The following is a 22,860-nucleotide window of genomic DNA, read 5'->3' on the forward strand; positions in this document are numbered from 1 at the left end:
CGTGGTTACTTCGACTGTTAAAACTTGCTGGAAAATGTCAGAACATGTTGGAACTTGTCGGATGCAGCTGTGCCACTACTTGTCCAATTCTTGTGAACAAGCGCTTACACTTTACTAAGATACTTCCCAAAGTAACAATGTACATAGAAAACAGCAGATGCGTATGGTTGGCCTACGAATTAGGCCACAATGCACGGGATTAAGAGGTGCAAATATTAATATGAATAAATTTCGAGACCAGAGGACGCCCGCATTGGAAGCAGGGATTTGTATATGCATGCATTGCGCCACGGGCAGGAATTACTGTTATTCGCAGGCGAACAAGGCATGAATTGGAATACTTTTTTATAGTACGTTTTTTTAAAAGATTGCTCATCGGTATATGCGTGCTTAAAACATTGTGGCAGAACCTATCGTGGTGGAACCTATCTCACAATGACTGCCGACGATAATGCGTTAGCACTGAATCAATATCCCAGGTAGCACAAAAGAGATACGTAACGTTTTCGTAGCGTTTATCCAAGACGATAAAAACGGGTTAAAGAAGACACGAATGAGAGAACTTCGGCGGGAAAACGTCGTATATCTCTGCTAATGTCCGGCTTAATTACTTTCTTGAGACGATCTAGAAAAGGTCTGCAAGACGTATTCGAAAAGCTGGTCTAGAAATAGGATTGGGAAAGACACAAGTAATCCCTTTGCCGAAACTATTCGTAACCAATTTCTAAACATTTTTAGGACGTTATTAAAAAGCTGGTCTAGAAGCGGTCTTGAAAGGTTTACGATCATCTGAAGCTAATTTTCGCGGGTGACGGGCGCGATCAGACATCGTTGTTCAAAACACACGTTTAGTTTCGCCTCACGCGACTGGCCTATGCCGCGCAGACGTCGTTAGCGGCACCCGTTGGCACGGCCTAGGCCAATCGCGTGAGGTGAAACTGATCGGGCGTTTCGAACAACGATCTCCAATCGGGCCCCAGATGAGTAGAAGCGTCGGTGTTGACTGTAAGAGCCATGGCGCATCCTCTACCAAGTCGCACGCAAATGAGCCTGTTAGGGATAATAAATCCTTAATACCGCCTTTAGTAAGCTATGATGCTTACAACCACAATGGGAATGACATCCTGCAAAGAACAAATGGCCACGTCTTGGCAGGTGGCCAGACCAAGCCCTGCATGCCAAGAGTGCATGAAATGAGAACATTGTGACAAAACAAAAACGCTTTATTAAAATGTAATGCTTATGCAAGATTCGAACAAACTGTGAGAAATGCAAATAGAAGTAAAGTACATCAACAATGACAAAAGTCGCAGAAAGGATTCGTAATGAACTCGAAAGTGAACATTCACTAGCACATAAACAAAATTCCAAGTACACATACAAAAATGAACAGAAAAACCTGGAGTGTACTAAAGTGTCTAATTTGTCATAGTAAAGTGCACGTGCTATTAGATGGACTAGAGTTATGCAGAAGTGACATCGGAGCGAATGGAAGAAGTAGACTGAAAAATGCAAGAGTATGAATTGGATGGTAACTGCCTCCAAGCAATGTTACCAATCATCTAGAAGCTTGAAAAGAGCACAAAAAGAAATACCACCGCATACCATCATAAAACAATCCTGTGACAGAAATAAAAAAAATGGGAACAATGGAAAATTGTAAATATTGCCTTTAGGATATATCAAAGAAGGTAATGGCGAGAAAAAATAACCATACAACAAAAAAGCAATAAAGTGAAATTAGTACAGAATACTTAAACGGGGGATTCAGTGTAACAAGTGAACACTACTGTAGTACAGCGAACGATGAGACAGTAATGCTGCATCTTGCCACTCCAGAACGTGAGAAATGAATATGCAAGCCTCATATTAGAAACTTACATAAACATGAAAATAAACTGGAATGCACTGGAAGCTGCATTGGTCTAACAAAGGAAGCAATGGTCATAATAAATAGTAAGTGTTTCATCTAAAAAGTCCTTTACAAGAGGCAAAGTTGTACCTCTCTGGCAAAAATAAAGTTGCAACGAATAATTTGCAAACCAGCAAATACATTAATTAGCACACTGACATGTCACACATTGCGCACATCTCCAGTCTCCTAAAGTAAAAAAAAAAGCACTCTGAATGAGAAAAACGTTTAACACATGTAGCCCAGAGCAAATTCTTTGCCAGTTCACTCACACTTTCACATCCAAAAACATTTGCCACAAAGTCCAGGCACAGTTCCACTGATGTTTACCAATTCACCCCCACTTCACGTCCAAAAATATTTAGCACACAGTCCATGCAGAGCTTCATAGAAAAACAGCTTGAGAGCACCCTACTGATTGTTGTGCAGTCCCGCTGCTGGAAATAGAACTGCCGCACATGCTGGTAGTGGTTTCAATGTAGACACAATTGCTGCCCCGGACAGGTATGCTCAGATATCTGCACTGGTGCTCCATTTTGTCGAAGTAGACACATTGATGCACTACGCTGGTAATTAAATATTTTGAATGCACAAGTATTGGCTTCACCAGAAAGACTTGCCCACATACCACCACTGGCATATATATGCACTTGCTCTTCACTCAGTAGCATTCAACTTAAAGTGTTCCCTATGTGGGAGCCATGTGTAAAACCGGTGTCACACGACCACTCTCGATCGCGATCAAGCCCGGTCCGGATCGAAATTATCGATGCGACTGGCTCACTCTCGTAGCTTGCGCAGAGGAGCCAATCACGACCGAGAAATTCGATTTGTAACGGACTGGATAGCGGCTAAAAGAGCCCCGTGTGAAACCGGTATCAAATAATGCACAGACGTACGCTAGGAAAATGTGTTGCACAAGGACAAAGTACTGCGACATGCCCTGTTGTGCGAAGCGCGCGAACTATATATATATATATATATATATATATATATATATATATATATATATATATATATATATATATATATATATATTGTTACGAATGATGTTTATTTACAGGGTGAAACGGTGAAACGAGGTCCGAGAGGGAAGCTACAGGCCAGGCCCAGCCGGCGCAGAGTACCGCGAGGTCACGCGCGCACACTCTACTTCGTCTTTCTCTGCCTCAGCCGCAGCCGCGCAGTGCTGCGACATTTTCCCCGGGGGCAGACGAAGCTCGCCGAGCGAGTTAAAGGGACCTGTGATGGCACTGCTTGAGTCTGGCCACGTGAACAACTTGCGTCGCCCGTGAACGCCGATTACTTGCCGTCACTTTGGCGACGACATAGTTCACATCGCTCAAGCGGTTGAGTATAACGAATGGTCCGGTGTAAGTGGCGAGAAACTTGCGGTACAATCCCTTTTTGCGAACAGGTGTCCACAACCAAACATAATCACCGGGAGTAAAACTGACGGGGAGATGCCGCGCATCATAGCGAATCTTGCTGTTGCCTTGTGAGGACAACGTCCTAAGATGCGCCAGTCGACGTGCTTCCTCAGCACGACACAGAGTTTGGGCGATGGAAGGATCCTGTTGGCACGATAAAGGTAGAATAGTGTCCAGAAAGCTCTGGGGTGCGCGGGCGTACAGCAAAAAGAACGGCGCATATCCAGTAACTTCGTGCTTGGCACTATTGTACACGTACGTTACAAAAGGTAAGACGGCGTCCCAATTCTTGTGGTCAGCAGCGACATACATTGATAACATGTTGGTAAGGGTTCGATTCGTCGCTCCGTGAGGCCATTGGTTTGCGGGTGGTAAGGAGTGGCATGACGATATGCAGAACCACAAAGCCGCAAAAGTTCTTCAACGACGTCGGCGGTGAATTGCCGTCCACGGTCACTGATGACAACACGGGGAGCGCCGTGACGGAGTATGACGTGATGCAACAAAAATGAAGAGACATCTGCTGCAGTGGCAGATGGAAGTGCCGCCGTTTCCGTGTAGCGAGTAAGATAATCTACGCATACTATAATCCAGCGGTAGCCAGCTGACGTCTTTGGGAGCGGGCCAAGAAAGTCGATGCCCACTTTTTCAAAGGGTAACGTCGGTGGCTTAACTGGTTGTAAATAGCCTGCTGGGGCCGTCGTCGTTTGCTTGTGGCGCTGGCAAACAGTACAGCTGGCGACATACTGTTTCGTTGTTTTCCAGAGCTTGGGCCAGAAAAATCTCTGTCTAAGTCGGTGTAGTGTGCGTGTAAAGCCAAGGTGCCCGGCCGTGATATCGTCATGCATACAACGAAGGACAGCCGAGCGCAGGTTTTCGGGCACAACTAGAAGCAATGGGGGACCATCAGCCGAGTAATTTTTTTTGTACAGCAAACCATTACGAAAAGTAAACGGTGTTGTTCCTGCTGGCTCACGTGCAGCCGCCCGTAGGGATTTCAAGGTAGGGTCGCAACGTTGCTCGCTCTCGAAGGTACGCAGGTCTGTAAAGTCGGAAGAGATGGAAACTAGGTAGTCGTCGAAGTCATCATCCTCAGCTTTAGTGTGCGGCGAAGGGAGACGGGATAGGCAATCAGCATCCGTGTGACAGCGTCCGCTCTTGTAGTTAACGGAAAAGCTGTACTCTTGAAGGCGCAAAGCCCAGCGGGCCAACCGGCCAGACGGGTCACGCAGCCCAACCAGCCAACAGAGTGAATGATGGTCAGTCACTATCGCGAATGCGCGGCCATGTAGATAGGGACGGAACTTCTGAATGGCGAAGACGACTGCTAGGCACTCGAGTTCAGTAACGGTGTAGTTTGTCTCCGCTTTTGTAAGTGTCCGACTAGCGTAGGCAATGACATGCTCACGGCCATCGCAGAGTTGAACAAGCACAGCACCAACACCCGCACCGCTGGCGTCAGTGTGCAGCTCAGTTGACGCCTCCGGATCAAAATGCCGCAGTACCGGTCCAGAAGTCAACAAAAATTTCAGCTGTTGAAACGCCGACTCGCAGTCAGCAGTCCACAAGTATGGGGTGTCTTTGTGAAGGAGAGACGTGAGGGGAGAGGCAAGCTGTGCGAAATTCTTGATAAAGCGTCGGAAATGTGAACAAAGGCCCAAAAAGCTTCGCAGATCTTTCACCGTTTGTGGCTGTTGGAAGTCGCGAACCGCTGCTATCTTTTCAGGGTCCGGTCGTATGCCGTCTTTGTCGACCAGAAAGCCTAGTACGAGGGCTTGACGCTCACCAAAATGACATTTCTTCGAGTTTAAAATAAGGCCAGCTTGCTGGATACAGTCAAGAACGATCGACAGGCGCTGATTGTGCTCGTGAAATGTCCGGCCGTAGATAATGACGTCGTCTAAATAGCACATGCAAATTTCCCATTTGAGTCCGCGGAGCACGGTATCCATAAATCGCTCGAATGTCGCTGGAGCGTTGCATAAGCCAAAGGGCATAACGTTGAATTCAAAGAGACCGTCAGGTGTCACGAAGGCTGTCTTCTCCTTGTCTGAGGGGTGCATGGGAATTTGCCAATATCCTGACCGCAAATCAACAGAAGAGAAATACGACGCGGAGTGGAGGCAGTCGACGGCATCATCTATTCGTGGTAGGGGGTACACGTCTTTCTTTGTGACGGTGTTTAGGCGGCGATAGTCCACACAGAATCTCCATGAGTTGTCTTTTTTCTTGACTAGGATCACAGGAGCAGCCCAAGGGCTAGATGATTCCTGGATCACTCCTTTCTGTAACATTTCTTCGACCTGCTCGGCGATGACTTTTCTCTCTGACGGTGAAACGCGGTAGGGCTTCTGACGAATTGGCGTTGCTTGCCCTGTATGGATGCGGTGTTGCATACGAGACGCCGGTGGTGTATGGGACGCTCGTTGGCCTTGAGCAAAATCAAACACTGTGGCGTAGCGAGCGAGCACAGCTTCCAGCAGACACTGCTGACTAGAAGACAGCGACTTGTCAATCATGCGCTTAAAGTCAGCAGAATTATCATAGATGGGGTCGGGGTTGGATTTCTTTTCGGCAGTTGACATTTCGACCGTTCCGACGCTGACAATGGCTTGTTCATCAAAACTTGCCAGTTTAAGTCCTAGCGGCAATGTTATAGATTGGGTTGAAACGTTCACTGTCCACAAACGAGTACAACCATCAGTGGTAACCACGAGGGAGCGAGGGACTATCGCATTTTTCTTGAGCGCATTGTTATAATCGGGCTCGGCTAAACCACAACAAGAACCTGTACGAGGGCGAGAAGTAGTGACTGGTACAAACATTGCAGTCTTAGGGGGCAAACACACATCATGTGACACGGTGAGAACGTCGGCGGCATCACTGGTGCCATCTGTCATTGAAGTTCGCGCGTCGCGGCGAAGAGAAATCGCGCCACTTCCACAATGCAAAGTTGCCCCCCACTCACGCAAGAAATCAATTCCTAAAATAATGTCATGCGTTGTACGTGCAAGCACAGTAAATTCACTTCTAAATGTCTGCTCCCCTATCATAACTGAAACAGAACAGACCCCAAGTGGGCGTAACATTTCCCCGCCAACTCCACGAAAGGTAGCGTTCCGATCCCAAGAAAACATAACTTTTTGTCCAAGACGATTTTTGAAGGACAGGCTCATAACAGAAACTGCCGCCCCAGTGTCAACTAAAGCAAAAGCACTCACATTGTCAACTAAAACGCACACTTTGTTTTTGAACAATTTTACACAAGGGGGTCTTGATGAAGATGAACATATTGCGGCCTCACCCCCGTCGGTCGCACCACCTAGTTTCCCAGCGGCGGCGGTGATAACGAGCGACGACGAGGTGATGGAGAGCGTCGTTGTCGTGTCGGTGGTGGTGTCAGGCTGCGATCGGAAACGGGGGAGTCACTGCGGTTTGCGCGTCCCTGCTGCAGCCGCTGGAAGGAAGTGGGATATGGCCAGGGCTCATCAGCGGGCACGCGGGGCGTGTAGGAATTAAACCGTGGAGCACGCTGCTGGCGGCGGTGGCAATACCTAGCAATGTGTCCAGCCACACCGCAGCTGTAGCAAGTGCGGGAGTCGCGGCTTGTCGCGGGTGACACCGGTGACATGGGTGTCATGGGTAGAAACGCACTCTCAGGCTGGTTGTAGGAGGGAATAGCCCGCGGAACAAATCGGTGTGGTGCATCTTGTCGGCGTCCCAGACTTGTCGGTTGCGGTGGCAAGTTGCTGCTCTCCGCACGATCAGCATAGGTCCTGCGAGGTTCTCGGAAACTCTGAGGTGCCCAGGTGGACGGTGGCACACGAGAACGATGATCAAATGCACACTGATGGCACACATGAGCGTCGTCAACAACCTTAAGGCGTTGAAGCTCTTCTTTAACTACTTGCCGAATCACTGAGGAGAGGTCGTCGTGGGTTGGGACGGACACACTTGCAATAGTAGTAACATTGTCCAATCGTCCAAACTTTGGCCCAATCCTTCTCAGTTTCAGCGCTTCAAACGCCCGGCAGTGCTTCTTCAGATCAGACGGAGTACTAAGATCGTCCTTCGTTATAAGAAAATTATAAACATCTTCAGCGATTCCTTTAAGCAGATGTCCTACTTTGTCTTCGTCTGTCATGGTAGCGCTGACGATTCCGCATAATTTCAGAACAGCCTCTATGTACGTTGCACACGTTTCTCCAGGTAATTGAGCTCGTCGTGAAAGTGTCTGCTCAGTCTTCTTTTTCTTAGAGATTGGGTCCCCGAAGCACTTGGTGAATTCTTCTACAAAGTTATCCCAGCTTGTTAGAACGCTCTCGTGGTTTTCAAACCAGAGGAGTGCGGTGCCAGCGAGAAAAAAAACCACGTTATCGAGCTGCTTCGTAGCGTTCCAGTGGTTGTGGCGACTCACTCTGTTGTAGTGTTTAAGCCAGTCGTCGACGTCTTCGTTGGCCTTCCCCGAAAAGGTGGGTGGCTCTCGCAGCGGTGTCCAGTAGCCAGCCTGACCGGCGTGATTGCTGTCTGGTCCGCCGCAGGTGGGGTCGTCATTGCCTTCTCCGGAATCGGCCATGTCCGCTGCTTGTGGTCGTACACCGGCCAAGCGCCTACTCCGTCGGACAGTTGGTAGAGCTAGGTCGTCCAGGATCGTCCAAGATTTACCCCGCACGTCCACCAAAGATGTTACGAATGATGTTTATTTACAGGGTGAAACGGTGAAACGAGGTCCGAGAGGGAAGCTACAGGCCAGGCCCAGCCGGCGCAGAGTACCGCGAGGTCACGCGCGCACACTCTACTTCGTCTTTCTCTGCCTCAGCCGCAGCCGCGCAGTGCTGCGACAATATATATATATATATATATATATATATATATATATAAACTGCGACAGTGTTTCCCCTTACAAAAAAAATTGTTGAAAGGTTATTGACGTATCATTGTTCAACGTCAACAAATGACCTTGAAAGATCATTGGGGAATTGTTGAAACATCATTGAGGAAATTGTTGACAAGTGTTGATAATTGGCCCGCGACATTCACTCGAAACATCATTGTGGCCTCTCAATTTGAAAGATCATTGGCATATCGTTGAAACTATGGTGTACTTCAATGCTGAAAGCCCATTGAAGCATTGTTGAAGACGTGTTGTTTGTCAATGTTGAAACCCAATTGACGTATTGTTGAAATGTGTTGTTTGTCAATGTTGAAAGCCCATTGAAGCATTGTTGAAGCTCAAAATTGAAAGCCCATTGAGGTATTGTTGAAATGTGTTGTTTGTCAATGTTGAAAGCCCATTGAAGCATTGTTGAAGATGTGTTTAGTCTCAAAATTGAAAGCCCATTGACGTATTGTTGAAATGTGTTGTTCGTCAATATTGAAAGCCCATGGAAGAATTGTTGCAGATCTGTTGAACACCAACACAAATTATGTTGAAATCCCTTTATGCCCCACTGGGTATTTAGCAGTTTAAACCTGCACTTACCTTAAAATACTGCTGAGCTATGTTGCATATAATTACCTTTGATGTCACATTGGTATGTTTGCTGTGAGAGGATAGGGATAAAATTTAAATACAGCCATTTTGTATCGCAGGCCTCTGTCACCCTGGGCTCAAAACATGCTCCTAGATTGCCTGTAATAAAACATATTGCAAAACTGCTAGCAGTACTGTTATGCTAAATTTTTCAATTGTCAGAGTGAATGGTCCTCCACAAAATCAAGAGTACTGAACTGATGCAGACAAAAACCATTTTTCTAGGTGAACAGTTTATTTGTAACCAAACATCTGTGTAAATGTACAACCCTTTGTAGTTTGAGAACATCAGAAACTTCTTAAAAACTATTGCACAGTACAAACTTCCTGCAGCTTGACACCATAAAAAAATTGAATACTGAAGGTGTAGTCTGTGTGGCCCTCAAGTAAAACACATTTCCCAAAAGAAATAAATTTTAAATAATAAATACCTAAATAAATAAATGTAGAAGCAGACTGAGATGACTGTCAATAAGAGCACTCAAAAAAGATACTTGCTTTCTCTATTAGGGAGCCAGTGGTACTATTACCATGGCACGATTTGCTTGAGCCCACAGCAATCAAATGAGACCCGATATGCAGGGTGGTTATCTTTAAGTTTCATGGAATTTATTAAACACGGACTGTTGCAGCTAACATAATTCTAGATACAGAGTGCCAAACATTACTTGCATGAGAAATCAAGACACCATAGTCAGCTGATTAAGAAAAACTCAGTTCCTAATAAAGTTTTTACGAATTGTAGACGGTAATTTTACAAGGTGTATGCACTAAGAACGAACTTCCAGAATGACACCAGTAACGAGACACATGCCATCAAACTGGCTGTAGAAATGCACTGCTGTAGCACTTTTTTGTTAACAAAACGCACTGTTATGCATTGAAGCACAAAAGTAACCGGAATGCCTATGTATTTCTCTCACATTTCTGAAAAAATCTCGCAACTGGTGTCATCCTGGAAATTAATTTCAAGTGAATATGTCTTTCAACCTCACTGGCTACAATTTGCAAACTGAAATATGTGCCGTGATGTTTAAGTGAATTAATAAATTTATGAGAATCAGTTTAATGTTTCCATTTCTTGTGCTAGTAATGTCCACCTCTGAATAATCCAGCTCAAGAACAAAAATTATGCTACCTGGCACAGACAAATTTTAAAAAATCTGTAAAACTGAAAAAGGACCACTGTACAATCCTTATTTGTTGGTTGAATGGTGTGTGCCAATTTCAGTAAACCTTACATACTTCTGAAATATGGCAATCACAATAAGTGATGCTTATGGCAGCAGTTTATTATGCTGCATTGCTGTTGCAAGATACAGTTGCGTTTTCTGCCATGATAACGTTCCTGCGCAGGTCATTCCATATCAAGCAACTTATTCATATTAACTACTTCAGATTTTTATATGAAAAAAAAACTATTAGTGATGTGCTGGAATAAAACAAAGTTACTCCTTTTGTGAGTTCAGTTTTATTCACTGTCACAAAAAAATAACGAAAGAATTCAGAAAAAGATATGGTTTCATGCAAGCATGAAAGGCACATCATTGCCATTACCGGAGATTTCTTGTTGCATTTTAAATTTAAGCCGACTTATACCTATTAATTTTTACTCATGTATTTTAGATAGCAATAAACCATGTTTACAAAGCTATGTAAAATGCAGTTTTTACTGAACTCTGACAATGGCACAGATGCACTTGCAGGTGTGCGATTCCATGCCGAATCGACCAGTTTTTTTGACACCACACATATAGCTGAAACACTGCCATGTGTTTATAGTGTTCAAAACTCGTTACCCACTTTTATTAATTTTTGCCAGATATTTTGTAGCATTTTGGTGACAGTTTAGTTTTCCTGCTCAGCTGAGCTAGAGGACATCAATCAACATTCTTTTTCAAATGCACATTGTATTGATCGAGGCCTTCAAATGGTGTGCGTGGAAATACGGTGAAGTGATGAAACTGCCAAAATAGACAATTTTTCAAATATTTGAATACTTCAATTGCTTTTGGCACCGGCAAAAAATGAGTCAAATTGCAATCCGTTAGATTTTTTTTCGTAACGAAAAATTCACAGGACAGAACTTAAATACAGAATGGTAGCCCAGGTGACATAGTATAGCAAAAAAATATGTGCAGCTTTGAAGGTTCAGCTGATCGCCTGTAAAAAAAAAACAAATTCTAATGTTTTGCAAGAAGCTTCATGTTGAAGGAAAAAACAGCTTTCGTAGTTGGCCAAAAAATATGATACATTATTGGATAGCTCTACATGTCTGCTATGCATGTGTTAAGTTAAAGAAGGCATTATTTTTAAATGCGAGAAATTCTTTTTTGAAATTTTGTCAGCACCGACTTTTCTCGGATGTGCGCACAGCTTGCCGGCTGGGAATGCACACGACAAAGCTGGCTTTGTCTCCACACAGATGACAGAGAAGCGGTGTTAGGGTCTGCATTTTATTGCCAAGGGCCACATGCTCTAACGCAACGAGGCTTGTGTTTGGTGTGGGCCAGGTAAACCATACAGCCATTGCACATAAACTATCAATACGAGGTCTGTTAGAAAAGTATCTGACCTTTGGCTGAAGAAAAAAAAAAACTGGCATAACTGGAGCGTTGGAAACCTAATCACCCTCAAAGTAGTCACCTTGGGACTCCAGTCACTTCTCCCAGCAGTGCTGCCATTGTTAGAAGCATTCCGAGAAGGCCTCTTTCCGAACGGAGTTTAGCTCAGCTGTCGTTGCAGCCATAATGTCTTCTCTTGTCTGAAATCGCGCTTCTTTCAATGGCCTCTTGATTTTGGGAAACAGCCAGAAGTCGCAGGCGGCCATATCAGGAGAGTAAGGAGCCTGTCGAACTACAGGAGTCTGGTTATTCGCCAAAAAAGTCTGAATCAAGTGCGAGAAAAGCATTGTCGTCATGGATGCGCCAATTTCCTGTTGACAACTTCGGTATCTTGCGCCACACAGCATCACATAGACCATGGAGGACATCCCTGTAGTAGTCTTTAGTGATTGTTTGACCCTGTGGTGCGTACCCGTGGTGTACCACTGCGGGAGTCAAAGAAAGCAGTCAGCAACACTTTAACATTGATGCGCACTTAGCGGTCTTTGGTTGGTGACGTGGAATGCTTCCACTGTAATGACTGGGATTTGGTTTCCGGGTCGTAAACATACCCCCAAGACTTGTCACCAGTGATTATGGTGTTCATGAAGTTGGGGTCACTGTTTGTGGAATCCAGCATGTCTGTGAGACTTCAACACGAAGTTGCTTTAGCTCCACCATGAGCAGCTTGGGAATGAATTTCGGTGCAACTCTCTTCATGGCCAAATCTTCAGTGATAATGGAATGTGGATAAAATGTGCTGATGCCCACCTCTTCCACAATTTCTTGGATAGTCACACGACAGTCCCGCATCACCACGGGGTTCACTTCGGCAATGACCTGGTCATTTCGGCATGTTGATGGCCGACTGGAGCGTGGCTCGCTCTCCCCCGATGCGTGGCCGTCTTTAAACTGGTTGTACCACTCCTTAATCTGTGTGCTGCTCATAGCATATTCACCAAAAGCAGTCTGAATCTTCGGAATGGTTTCCACTTGGCTGTCGCCCAGTTTCTGGCAAAATTTGATGCAGTAGCACTGCTCCAGTCATTCCGCCATTTTCCTTGCAATAAAAAACCGACGAGAGCACTGTGTACTACCTCATTCAAATGCTGCGTCCCAGCAAGTCACGCTATTGGCAGGCAGGAAAAAATTCGTGCATGCGCACAAAGGTTCAAGGGCGGCTGATGAAAACGCACTTGTTACATATTCATCAGGTGTTCGCAAAAAAAGGTCAAATACTTTTCTAACAGACATCGTACGTATTAAATACGTGAGGGAATCCTGCAGTGCTAAAAGTTATGGTTCGTGCAGTTTACAAAAAGAAATATCAGCTATTATGTAGACAGTAAATCCAGAAAGAGCGCTGATATTGTTTATACAAAGCATTTTAAAGGGCATGTCGCAGTGCAATGCAACATAGAGGGAGCAGGACACTTTGTGCCCTGCTCCCTGAAGCCCAATGATGATGCAAGTAGAAAACACCTTCATAATTAGGACTGAAAACCTACATGAGTACGAACAAATTCTTGTGGTGTTGTTTGCTACCACTGTTTCAGAGCCGGAACATGCTCATCTATAAAAGTCATATGTGCCATGTTTAGTATGATGTGGTCAGACACCATTGGCAACCACTTCTTGCGTTCATGTTAAAAAAATACGAATTGAGACTGCAGCTGCAGCGCTTGACGTCACCTGCCTTCGCAATGATAAAAAAGGCAGTCAGTTTGTTGAATAGTTCTTGTGGCTAATTATATTAACAATATTTCCTTACTAGATGACATGGCTTCATATATTTATGCTATATTTATGCTGTATGTGTGATCCACAAACGAAGATTATAAAAATAATTTATCGCACTTAAAGAATAATACCTTTTTGTTACTTGTCACATGTATAGCAGACATGTAGGGCTGTGTAACGATGGGCAACATATACTTTTGTGCCAACCACCAAAGCTAATTTTTTACCTTCAACACGAAGCTTTTTGCAAAAAATTTGAACTTTACAGTTTTTTAGCTGATCAACTGAACCTCCAAGGCTTGAAATATTTTGCAGCTATCCCAAGTCAACCAGTGTGATTTTATATTTATTTTGTGCCTTCTGTATTTCCCTACGTTAGAAGAAAATTCAAACTTTGCAAATTTTGGCACTCACACCACTTCAGTCTCTTGACATGAACACCATCTGAATATTTGGATCATACAATTTCCCTTTCAGAAGAAACGTGTATCAGTGCCTTCTAGCTTAGCTGGGCAAGAACAATAAATTTTTGCCAAAGTTCAAAAAATTTTTTCCGAAGGAAAATAAATGGGGAGCAAGAGTTTGGAGCTTCAACTATATCTGTGATGGTCAAAAAAACGTTGGTTGGTTGCCCTGGAATGACTCAAGTGTATGTACGAAAGCAAATTTCCTCATTGTACCTACTCAAAATCAAGCAAACTTGAAATGGTTTGCCATAATGGAACAGTTCTTGACAAAATTGGGTGGTTTGGCATGAAATGGCTTAAGATACTTAAAAAATATATTAATAAGGAAACACTTTCCTTACTAGAACCATATCAAAAACTAACATAAAAATGTAGTGAACTATAACAAAGCACAGCACTTCTGGATTGAGCAATCCAATGTGGACTTCTCAGGAGACTAGCACAATTAACATAAATAAAATTAACATAAAAATGTGAAGGCATAGAAAGGCACAACATTTGTAAGCTCATTTGAGAAATCCAAATTGGGCCCTTCAGGAGACTAACACAGAACATAAAAATGTCGAGAGTTACAAAAGCACAACACTTGTGTTTTGGTTTGAGCTGTCCAACTTGGGCTCTTGAGAGGTTATTGGTCCCATGCGAGAAGCGAGGCCACAGTTCTTTACATAGGGCATGTTGGTACCAGGCAATTTGCGACACGTGAAGCCTGCAAAAACAAGAAGCCAGAACAAGTTTTAAAAAGCAACTTCCACATGCAAAAGAATGGCATGCAATCTGCCCTCGTTATAACGAAATTGATTTATGTATTTGTGTTGCTTTATTCCAACTTTCCACGGGTACAGCTTTACAGCATGACCATTTAAATTTATTCAGTGCGGCACAGGACTCCACTAAGTGTCAAATGCAGGAAAGGGCAAAGAGGAACAAAACACTGTAGCAAAATAACTTTATGAATATCCTCAATGTCAAAGATGTGAGCTTTGCTTGCTGAGAAATGAAATGGTGAAACAAATTCATGTCGTTCATAAATATACCTGAACTGACAACTAAAATTATTTCTTATAACTTTCATAATTAAAATTTGCTGCACTTCACTGTGCTTTTCCATGCTCCAAATACAATACTGTCATGTCACTACAACTGAGTGTAGCTTCATTTGATGTTAGGTTTCCTGAGTTCACATGCAATCGGAATGTACTTCTCGCCTTACAATGACTTAAGACTTTCTACATTAAAGAAGACACTGCTTACAGTGAAGTATGTTTTCTGCCTCGACGACTGAATTACTGTTATAATGAGGATTCCGTGTAGTGCACCAAGCTGCTTAGCATGACACATGCAGAATGTGACAGAGACGAAGAAATGCCGTCTTTTAAGAGCCATATGCCATAGGACTGACTTCTTTAACCCTTTTAGGGTTCACTGCCGTACATCTGTGGCTGTGATGGAACGTTCTGAAAAAAATTTGCCTTTTCAGAATAAAATGTTGCCTAGCATCCCACTGGAGGTGCTGCAACCTTCTGAGACTTCTAGAAAATATTCTTATAGTGCTGTCGCTCCTTGGGTTTCTCCAAAACTGATTTTTCACCTAGCTCCTTGGTGTCTGTCATTGCAGTAATTTGGGAGTGTTGCCACAAGTTTTTTGTAAGTTTCATTACACAAAAAAATTATGCTGCTTTATCCTGCATAAAAAAATAAAACATGTAAAACTGCAAATACTGAAATGGTATTGCCACTTTATTGTTATTTAAAAATATTATTTACCAGTTTATTTTCTCGGAATGTCACTCTGAAGAACTTAAATCTGCAATAAAAATATTAAGGGTGCACGAAAAGTGATTTTTGAGGCTGAACCGAAAAATGCTAGAAGCAAATCAAATAATGGATAGCTTCTGAATAATGAACAGCTGATATCACAATTAATGTAAGATGAGGCTCACATCCTAGTATTATTAAAGTTAGCAAGTTTCTGTCATTGTTATGTTATGAAAAGCTGTTTATTAAAAGCACAAATGGAGCAGCAGAAAGTTTCTTGACATGCACAGGACTCTTCAGTAAGCATAAATGATTGCTGTAAAGCCTCTAAAGTACAGCTACTGAAGTAACGTAGCCTGGTCTGCTATTACAAGTTCTTACGTTTTATGTCTACACTATGTTATTGGAGGTGAAAAGTTACCGTACTTTGGCTCAAATTTCATGTTTTATTGGTGTTTTGAAATATTAGAATACTCGCATTTACAAATAGTGACCACTCAAAGACTAAATTGAATAGGACACTATTCAATTCGAGAGTTTTGAGCATTTGCACACCACAAAAAATATATAACTCCTAAATTAGAGAGGCATATTTCTCCCCAAAATGTGATCCTCAACGGGCTAAACAAGAGCGACAGAAAAGCCCATTCATCTTTTTGATTAATTTAAGCCCATAATCTACTTGGCAATGGTTCATAATAACCCTGTTAACAGGTAGGTGAAGTAAGGAAGCAGGAATCAATTCTAACAATTTCAGAATGGGAGTAGTGAACATGTCCGATGGTCTGTAAGAAGCTTTATACATTAGGCCCCAAGATCCTATTCTCAATTTATTGAAGTATATGGGGAAAAGCCACATAAATATTTTTTTCATATCTTAGAATACAAAGTGATAAAGTGTGCATTAATAAATACGAGTCATAGGTTAAGTGCTTAGAATGAGTAAGCGCCCACTAAACGTAGTACTGTTGGCAGCAATGCTTGCAACTCTGTCCCTGTTGTTTCTTTGATTGAAACAACCAAAAGAAAATTGCCACACCACTCAGGTTCCCTCTGCTAAAAGGCTGCTGTCTGGCATCACATGGACCTCCTTCAATATAGGAGCGACCTTAATTCGATGTGGTCAGTTAAAATTGGTGAAACTACTGTTTCACATCTCAGAACCTGGAGAGCTGTTTTGACTTCTGCAATTTGGTGAACATGCTCCTGCTCGAGCTGAGCAGTAACCACACTTGAGCATACCTTCTCCGCAATTCGTGTATTAGAATAACATTTTCAGGCTAACTAAACATGTCCTCCATGCCAATAGATTTGGAGCGTGCTTCACAGACAACTATTCCTTGCAATGACAGCCAAGTAACACTGCTAATGCGCAAATGCAGCTCATTTTATGTGGTGGAGCCACTAAAAACTTTCAGCAGTGAAGGCAGCTTTTAAATTTTAGAAGCATTTGAGTATGGCGGCATTACGCACTTAAGATCGTATGAACAGTCATTCCAAATAGTAGGCTATTGTCGCACACAACTGCACACACGGGCTACTTGAAAGTCGTTTGTTATGCCAATGGCAAGTTCATAATTTTAGAAAAAAATGTGAATGTAAAAATGCAACCAGAAAGGATATATGGTACTTGCCTATAACAGCACTGACCCTGGTGGGGTCAAGAGCCTTTTTTGCCCCTTGGTGTTATTTCCAAAGCCCAAATGGCCCATGAGCTCCTCCTCTGTGAACACATGGTGAAGCAAGGCCCTTGCAAACTTTCCTGGTCCACCATGGCAGGCCATGGCAAGCTGTGCCAGGATAACCTTCTCAATGTGCACTCCTTCAACCTATGTGAACCTGCATGTTTAAGTAAATGTTAGCAAAACAGTTTTAAGCCTTTCAAGCACATTCACACAACAGCCCTACTGCAAATAAATTACAAAAGTACCTGTTGCAAATCTAGATTGCTAAACTTGACTTCTTACAAGCTTCTTATGCTGTCTGGACGCCACATGTTTCAGAAAAACAATCCAGCACAAAGAAGAATAATAAACCAAAGTATCCAAACATCTAGTACTTGAAAAAGGGGAGTACCAGCGAAACACAAATGACACGCACACAAGGAAACGGCATTAGACACGGACGGACGTTGGGACGGACCAGCGTCCGTCCCTGTCTAACGCCTTTTACGTGTGTGCGCGTCCTTTGTTTTGCTGGTACCCCCCTTTTTCAAGTTTATCATGCACCAACTGGCCCAAGAGCTTGCTCTAATGCACATCTAGTACTATTTATTGTGATTACCATTCTTAGGATACTTCATATTTTCAGGTGTTTGTCTCTATTTTCCCATCCATTTGTGTCAATAGGCAGTCCATGGTCTAATGGGGAGATCGGGCTATGTTGAGGGAAGAGTTCAAAATCAACCGTTGGAACAGCTTGGGTGACTGGGTATGCGACCTTGAGCATATGCCACTTTTCAATGAATCTCCTTCCCGCTATCTTGGGCAACTGCTGCTGCTTGTGTTGGCAAGCAGCATTAGGAGCTCAAAGAGGGACATGATTGTCGATCATTACTAAGATTACTACTACACGTCACGTTAGCTTGCTGTGCTGCAGAAGCAATATGTGAGATTCCACTCCACTGTATGAAATGTACATAAGCTGCAAGGAGAGTATGTGCCAACCACCTCAATTAAATTAATCGACTCGCAAAGCACAGGCTGCACAAGATCACGGAGTGAACTCAGAAGTTTGTGGACAGTCAGTTGATGTCCATGTCAGGGACCTCTAGGGAGACTCAGTCATTTCCTCGATGTGCATCATCGTGCCGTCATACATTGTATTACAATTCTGTCTGTCTCGTTGTACTACCGTTCTAATAGTCATCACGTATCACCACAATTCAAAATATAAATAGACACTTATATCTACTGTTTATTTAATCTTCATGGAGAATACTTTGAGCATGAGTTTTTGCAAAGATCATGAATTCTACAGCTTAAAGGAGCACTAAAGCAAAATTAAATTAATTAAATTCTGGCGTTTTAAGTGCCAAAACGACAATCTGATGTTTAGGCACGCCTTAGTGGGGAACTCTGGACTAATTTTTACCAAATCAGGCTGCAAGGTACCTGGGCAGTTTTGTATTTCACCTCCATCAAAATGCGGTTGTTTGATCCTGTGACCTCGTGCTTAGCGGAGCTGTGCCAACACCCCTGAGCAACTATGGCATGAAAGCACTAAAGAGAAAAATTATTTTAGATGTATCTGTACATGACCTTCCTACAATTCAAGAGATTCACTCATACCGTGACAAGAGGCTGAGTAAACTGTAAAAGCAGCAAGAGGAAAGATTGGTGGCAGTGCTGCTTTGAAGTTACCACACCCGCTTGCTGTGACGTCACGGATTTTGATGATGTCTGTTGAGGTGTAGCAATTTTTTTTACAAATAAAGATGTTCTTCATCATATTCCAAAAACCCAAAATAAAAAGCGCCAAGAACTTTTACAGAACCAATACAGCCCAAGTTTGAAAAAATACTTGGAATCCATGATGTGACAATGAGGTGTCAGCACAAAGATTTTGGGGCGATACTCAGAAAATTGAACTTTGAGCTTTATTTTCTCTAATAATCAAACAACTACCAAGAAAGTTACAGAAGTAGTTATTTAAGACGATGCTTTATTTTAAATTCATTTAAGGTGTCATTAGTGTCCCCTTAATACAAAACAAGGAATGCACTTGGCTGCGTAATAGGTTAACATGCATCACTGGTTCTCATTAAGGTAGGATTATCAGTATAGCAAAGGGCATGCACTGGCTGCTCCAGAGGGGAACCCTTCCACTTCCCCTCAACCTCCCAATTTCCAATTTCTTTATGAGCAGTGATGCAATTTCTGTATCTTAACGAGACATAATGCCAAGGAGATTAAAAATGCCATGCTGGCTACAGCATGTGGTGACCGGCACTTCACACCGTCCAGCTCGACATCAATCTTTTTTGGAATTTGGCCCTTGAAATGTAGAAAGCCTCGATCACTGCTCGTTTTTTCAGCCAACTTTCTCAAGGGGTGCTGCTGTTCTGGTTTGATACCTCTAGCTGTGCACTGCTGTATGACATAGGGCATAATACCTTCGTTCTGGTAAAATTAGAAAGATGTGCACTCATGCAGACCACTAATGTCCACACTAAGTTTCTGAACGCCCCTCTCATATCAGGCATATACACTGAAAAAGGCACATTCTGCGTTTAATATGTTCACAAGTGGCACTGAAATTCACTCCCAGTCCCGGTGCAGTTGCAAAGTCTTTAAGCTGAGTGCTTAAAGGCACCATGTCTCCTAATGAAGGCACTCTGCGCCAATTGATCACTGGAGCAAATGCGTTGCAGTTGCATCAGCAATGTTGTTGTTTTTTCTGCTTCCTGCAATACATTTTCACGGTATCACTGTATTTGATCATCGTGACGCTACAGAATGGATGGCCAAAGAATTCACTTTTACCGTTCCAGCTGGGGCCTCTCCCAGCTCATTTTGAATCTGAAAAAAGATGTCACTATTAAAACATGAAGCCACGATGCAGCAAAAGCGACAATCAAAAGAGCTACATGGACCATTAGGCTGACATAAATGGACGGATACAAATGACTAGTCATTGAATACACTCAAGTGTGGCCGCTCTAGCCAATGGCAGTGTGAGCTTGTCAAAAAATTTATTTCACATTCCTCTAGTTACTTTAAACATTATTTCCACGCATCTACTTAACTGTTATGGCCACATATTAGAGGCAGCTCCTTCATATAAAACCAGTGTAACATTCTTTTACTCCCCGTCTACCAGATGCTACTGAAGTTTTGCTTACGCTCAAAGAAAGAATTTCACAGAACTGCTCTTTCGACAAAGCATTATTCCAAGCTTGTGGCAAAGTGTCGTGATTTAGTTCACAACGATGCGCTCCCCTTTCAATCTGTTCACTTTATAGTGCTCTGATTCAAAGCAAAAATAGCTTTTCGACATAACTAGCTACTTCTATGGTCCCAAGAAACAATGCTAATTATTGATGTTTATGTTGCCGATAACGTATACATGCCGCCTCGAAACACAGTGGGACGACAACGCAGATATGCCAGGCATCTCGTTCCTTTACTGATTTTAAAACTATTGTTAAATCAGTTACTGAAGTGCGAAAAGCTGCAATTTAACGAAATTACATTATTTTGAATGTTGTAGGACCTGGAGTGCCATGAAATCTGCCTTTCCGTGAATGCAAAGAGCGCCTACGCGAAGCCGTTTGGGCGAAGCACTCGATGGCGTCGAACGGAGAAGATGATAAAAGAAAGTTAAATAGAGGCGACCTGGGGGAAAACAAAACACACGCGGTTGGCAAGGCGTATAACTCGATGATTTCGCAGCACTCTGTGGCATCACCCCTATTGTATCTCACGTATCGCATGTACACCCTTGAAATTCTTTATTATTATTGCGCGACAGCCTCCTCTGTGTTTTCCGATCGCGCGAACATCGGCCGCACGGCGTGTCAGATAGTAGCTTTGAAACACCGCGGAGTCACTCGATCCTGAAGGGAACAGCGCAACAGAATACACTTTCGCCAATCCCCCCCCCCCCCCTCCCTTTTGCTGAAAGCTCGCTCACACGCCTTGTACTAGCGTGGCGCAAACGAAATATCTTCGATTACAGTACAGACCGGATGGTTTCACGTCGCATTGTTTTGCGCTCATTAATAAGGCTAACTCAATCGGTGCTCGAACACCGTATCAGAAATCATGGCGTACAACATGCCCTGTTTTAGGTGGCACCACATAGCTGCCTTACGCCACCACAAGCGGAGTGTAACGTTAAACCAGGACAAAACTCCACGTTATCTACCACAAATCTAGTGCTGTACAACCCATTCTCGCAACGGAAGGATAGTACTAGGAATGAAAACTAGAAAAGAGGCGCGCGGAAGACACGCACAAGCGCTGAAATCATTTCCCCGCTTCCGTTCACCGCGTCGCAATGGACGAACAAGGGGAATTCGAAACACTCACTCACCCTTGATGTCGCTGAGTCGGAGGCGATCATGGCGATCTTCGAGGCAACAAGTCCATAAAAAGCGAGCAACACGCAGGGACATTACAAAGATGTCACAGCGAAGCACACAAAGAACACAGAAAACGCAGGAAACTCTCACGCAAACGGCGTGCACGAACTCGCCGGAATGCGCCAAGCATCAACAGCGCAAACGCGCAATCATACATGTACACTCATACAAATACACGCTTATATTATCATAAATTGTACTATTGGATAACAAATTATGTAATTTCATGTTATTACTGAACAATTGTTGCGATTTGCAAGTGTATAAAAGTTTTCGCTTCGCTTCTTTGATGAACTACTTTCTTTAGCGCAGTAACGCAGTGCACCGGCCGGAGCTAATGGGATGCGCGGGAAATGGCGCCAAATTCAAACGTCACAAACGCCGCGCTAATTTGTGCGCGCACAGTTTTCGTCGTTTGGATTTTAAAAAAAAAAGTAATGCGTGCCGCAACAATACGAACTGAACTATTGACCAGAAAAGTACAGAAACGTCGCTGTTTGTGCTTCTTATTTCGACGTCATGGCAAACTGCAGGCGGTCTGTCGTCCCATTCTTTAAACATTTGTGCGTGTGCTCCTGCGCTGTGCGATTTGTCACCGAGAACGTATAGCAGCGCAGATTGTGCTTGGTGGCCGAGCAGACTCCGAACACATTCGCCAGCACCCCGTCTAGGTCACAGAAAAGAATTTGGCCTCCATGTGAAATATGAGCACCAAGTCGTACATATCGGCCAAGCTTTTCGTTTCGTTCTGTATAGCGCGCTAACGGGTAAGCGAAATGCACTCTGTAAAAACGATGTTCACTCCTTTCTCCGCCGCACCCACCGTGGTGGCATAGTGGCTGAGGTGTTGCTCTACTAACCCGAGTGCTTGGGATCTAATGCCGGCCGCGGCAGCTGCATTTCGATTGGGGTGAAATGCAAAAACGACCGTGTACTGTGCGTTCGGTGCAGGTTAAAGGACCCCAGATGGCAAAAATAAATATGGCATTTCTTACTACGGTGCGGCTCATAATCAAAGCGTGGTTTTGGCACGTCAAACGCCAGACTTGAATTTTGTTAACGTTCTCCGCCACCTTGACCATATTTAACATGGAGGCAGGCAATGCCGTTTCCTAACACACAGCCAGGGCACTGGCCCCTTATAATGGACGCCGATGGAAATGCAGGATGTGTCCAATCATCGGTTGTTTGTCACTGCTTGTAGGGACGTTTGTCTTCTCAAACTGCATATATATATGCAGGGTGTTTCTGCTAACTTTAGACCGAGTGTATAAACTCTATGACGACGCGACTAAATGCATGTTGCTCCCTTTGGTATGTAGCGTGTCGCGC

The 22,860-nt window shown here is 43.6% G+C and overlaps 1 long non-coding RNA gene across 1 annotated transcript; it reads right to left on the reverse strand.

The window, feature by feature from the left end:
* Window positions 1-9,106: 9,106 nt before the first annotated feature.
* Window positions 9,107-21,574, reverse strand: LOC142582367 (uncharacterized). Its single transcript, XR_012828422.1, has 4 exons — window positions 21,480-21,574; window positions 19,928-19,963; window positions 17,078-17,282; window positions 9,107-14,394 (listed from the first exon to the last, which is right to left on the reverse strand). It is a non-coding gene; the product is annotated as an uncharacterized LOC142582367 (long non-coding RNA).
* Between the last annotated feature and the right edge of the window lie 1,286 nt (window positions 21,575-22,860).

Source organism: Dermacentor variabilis, chromosome 5 (genome assembly GCF_050947875.1).
Source record: "Dermacentor variabilis isolate Ectoservices chromosome 5, ASM5094787v1, whole genome shotgun sequence".
Classification (NCBI taxonomy): Eukaryota; Metazoa; Arthropoda; class Arachnida; order Ixodida; family Ixodidae; genus Dermacentor; species Dermacentor variabilis.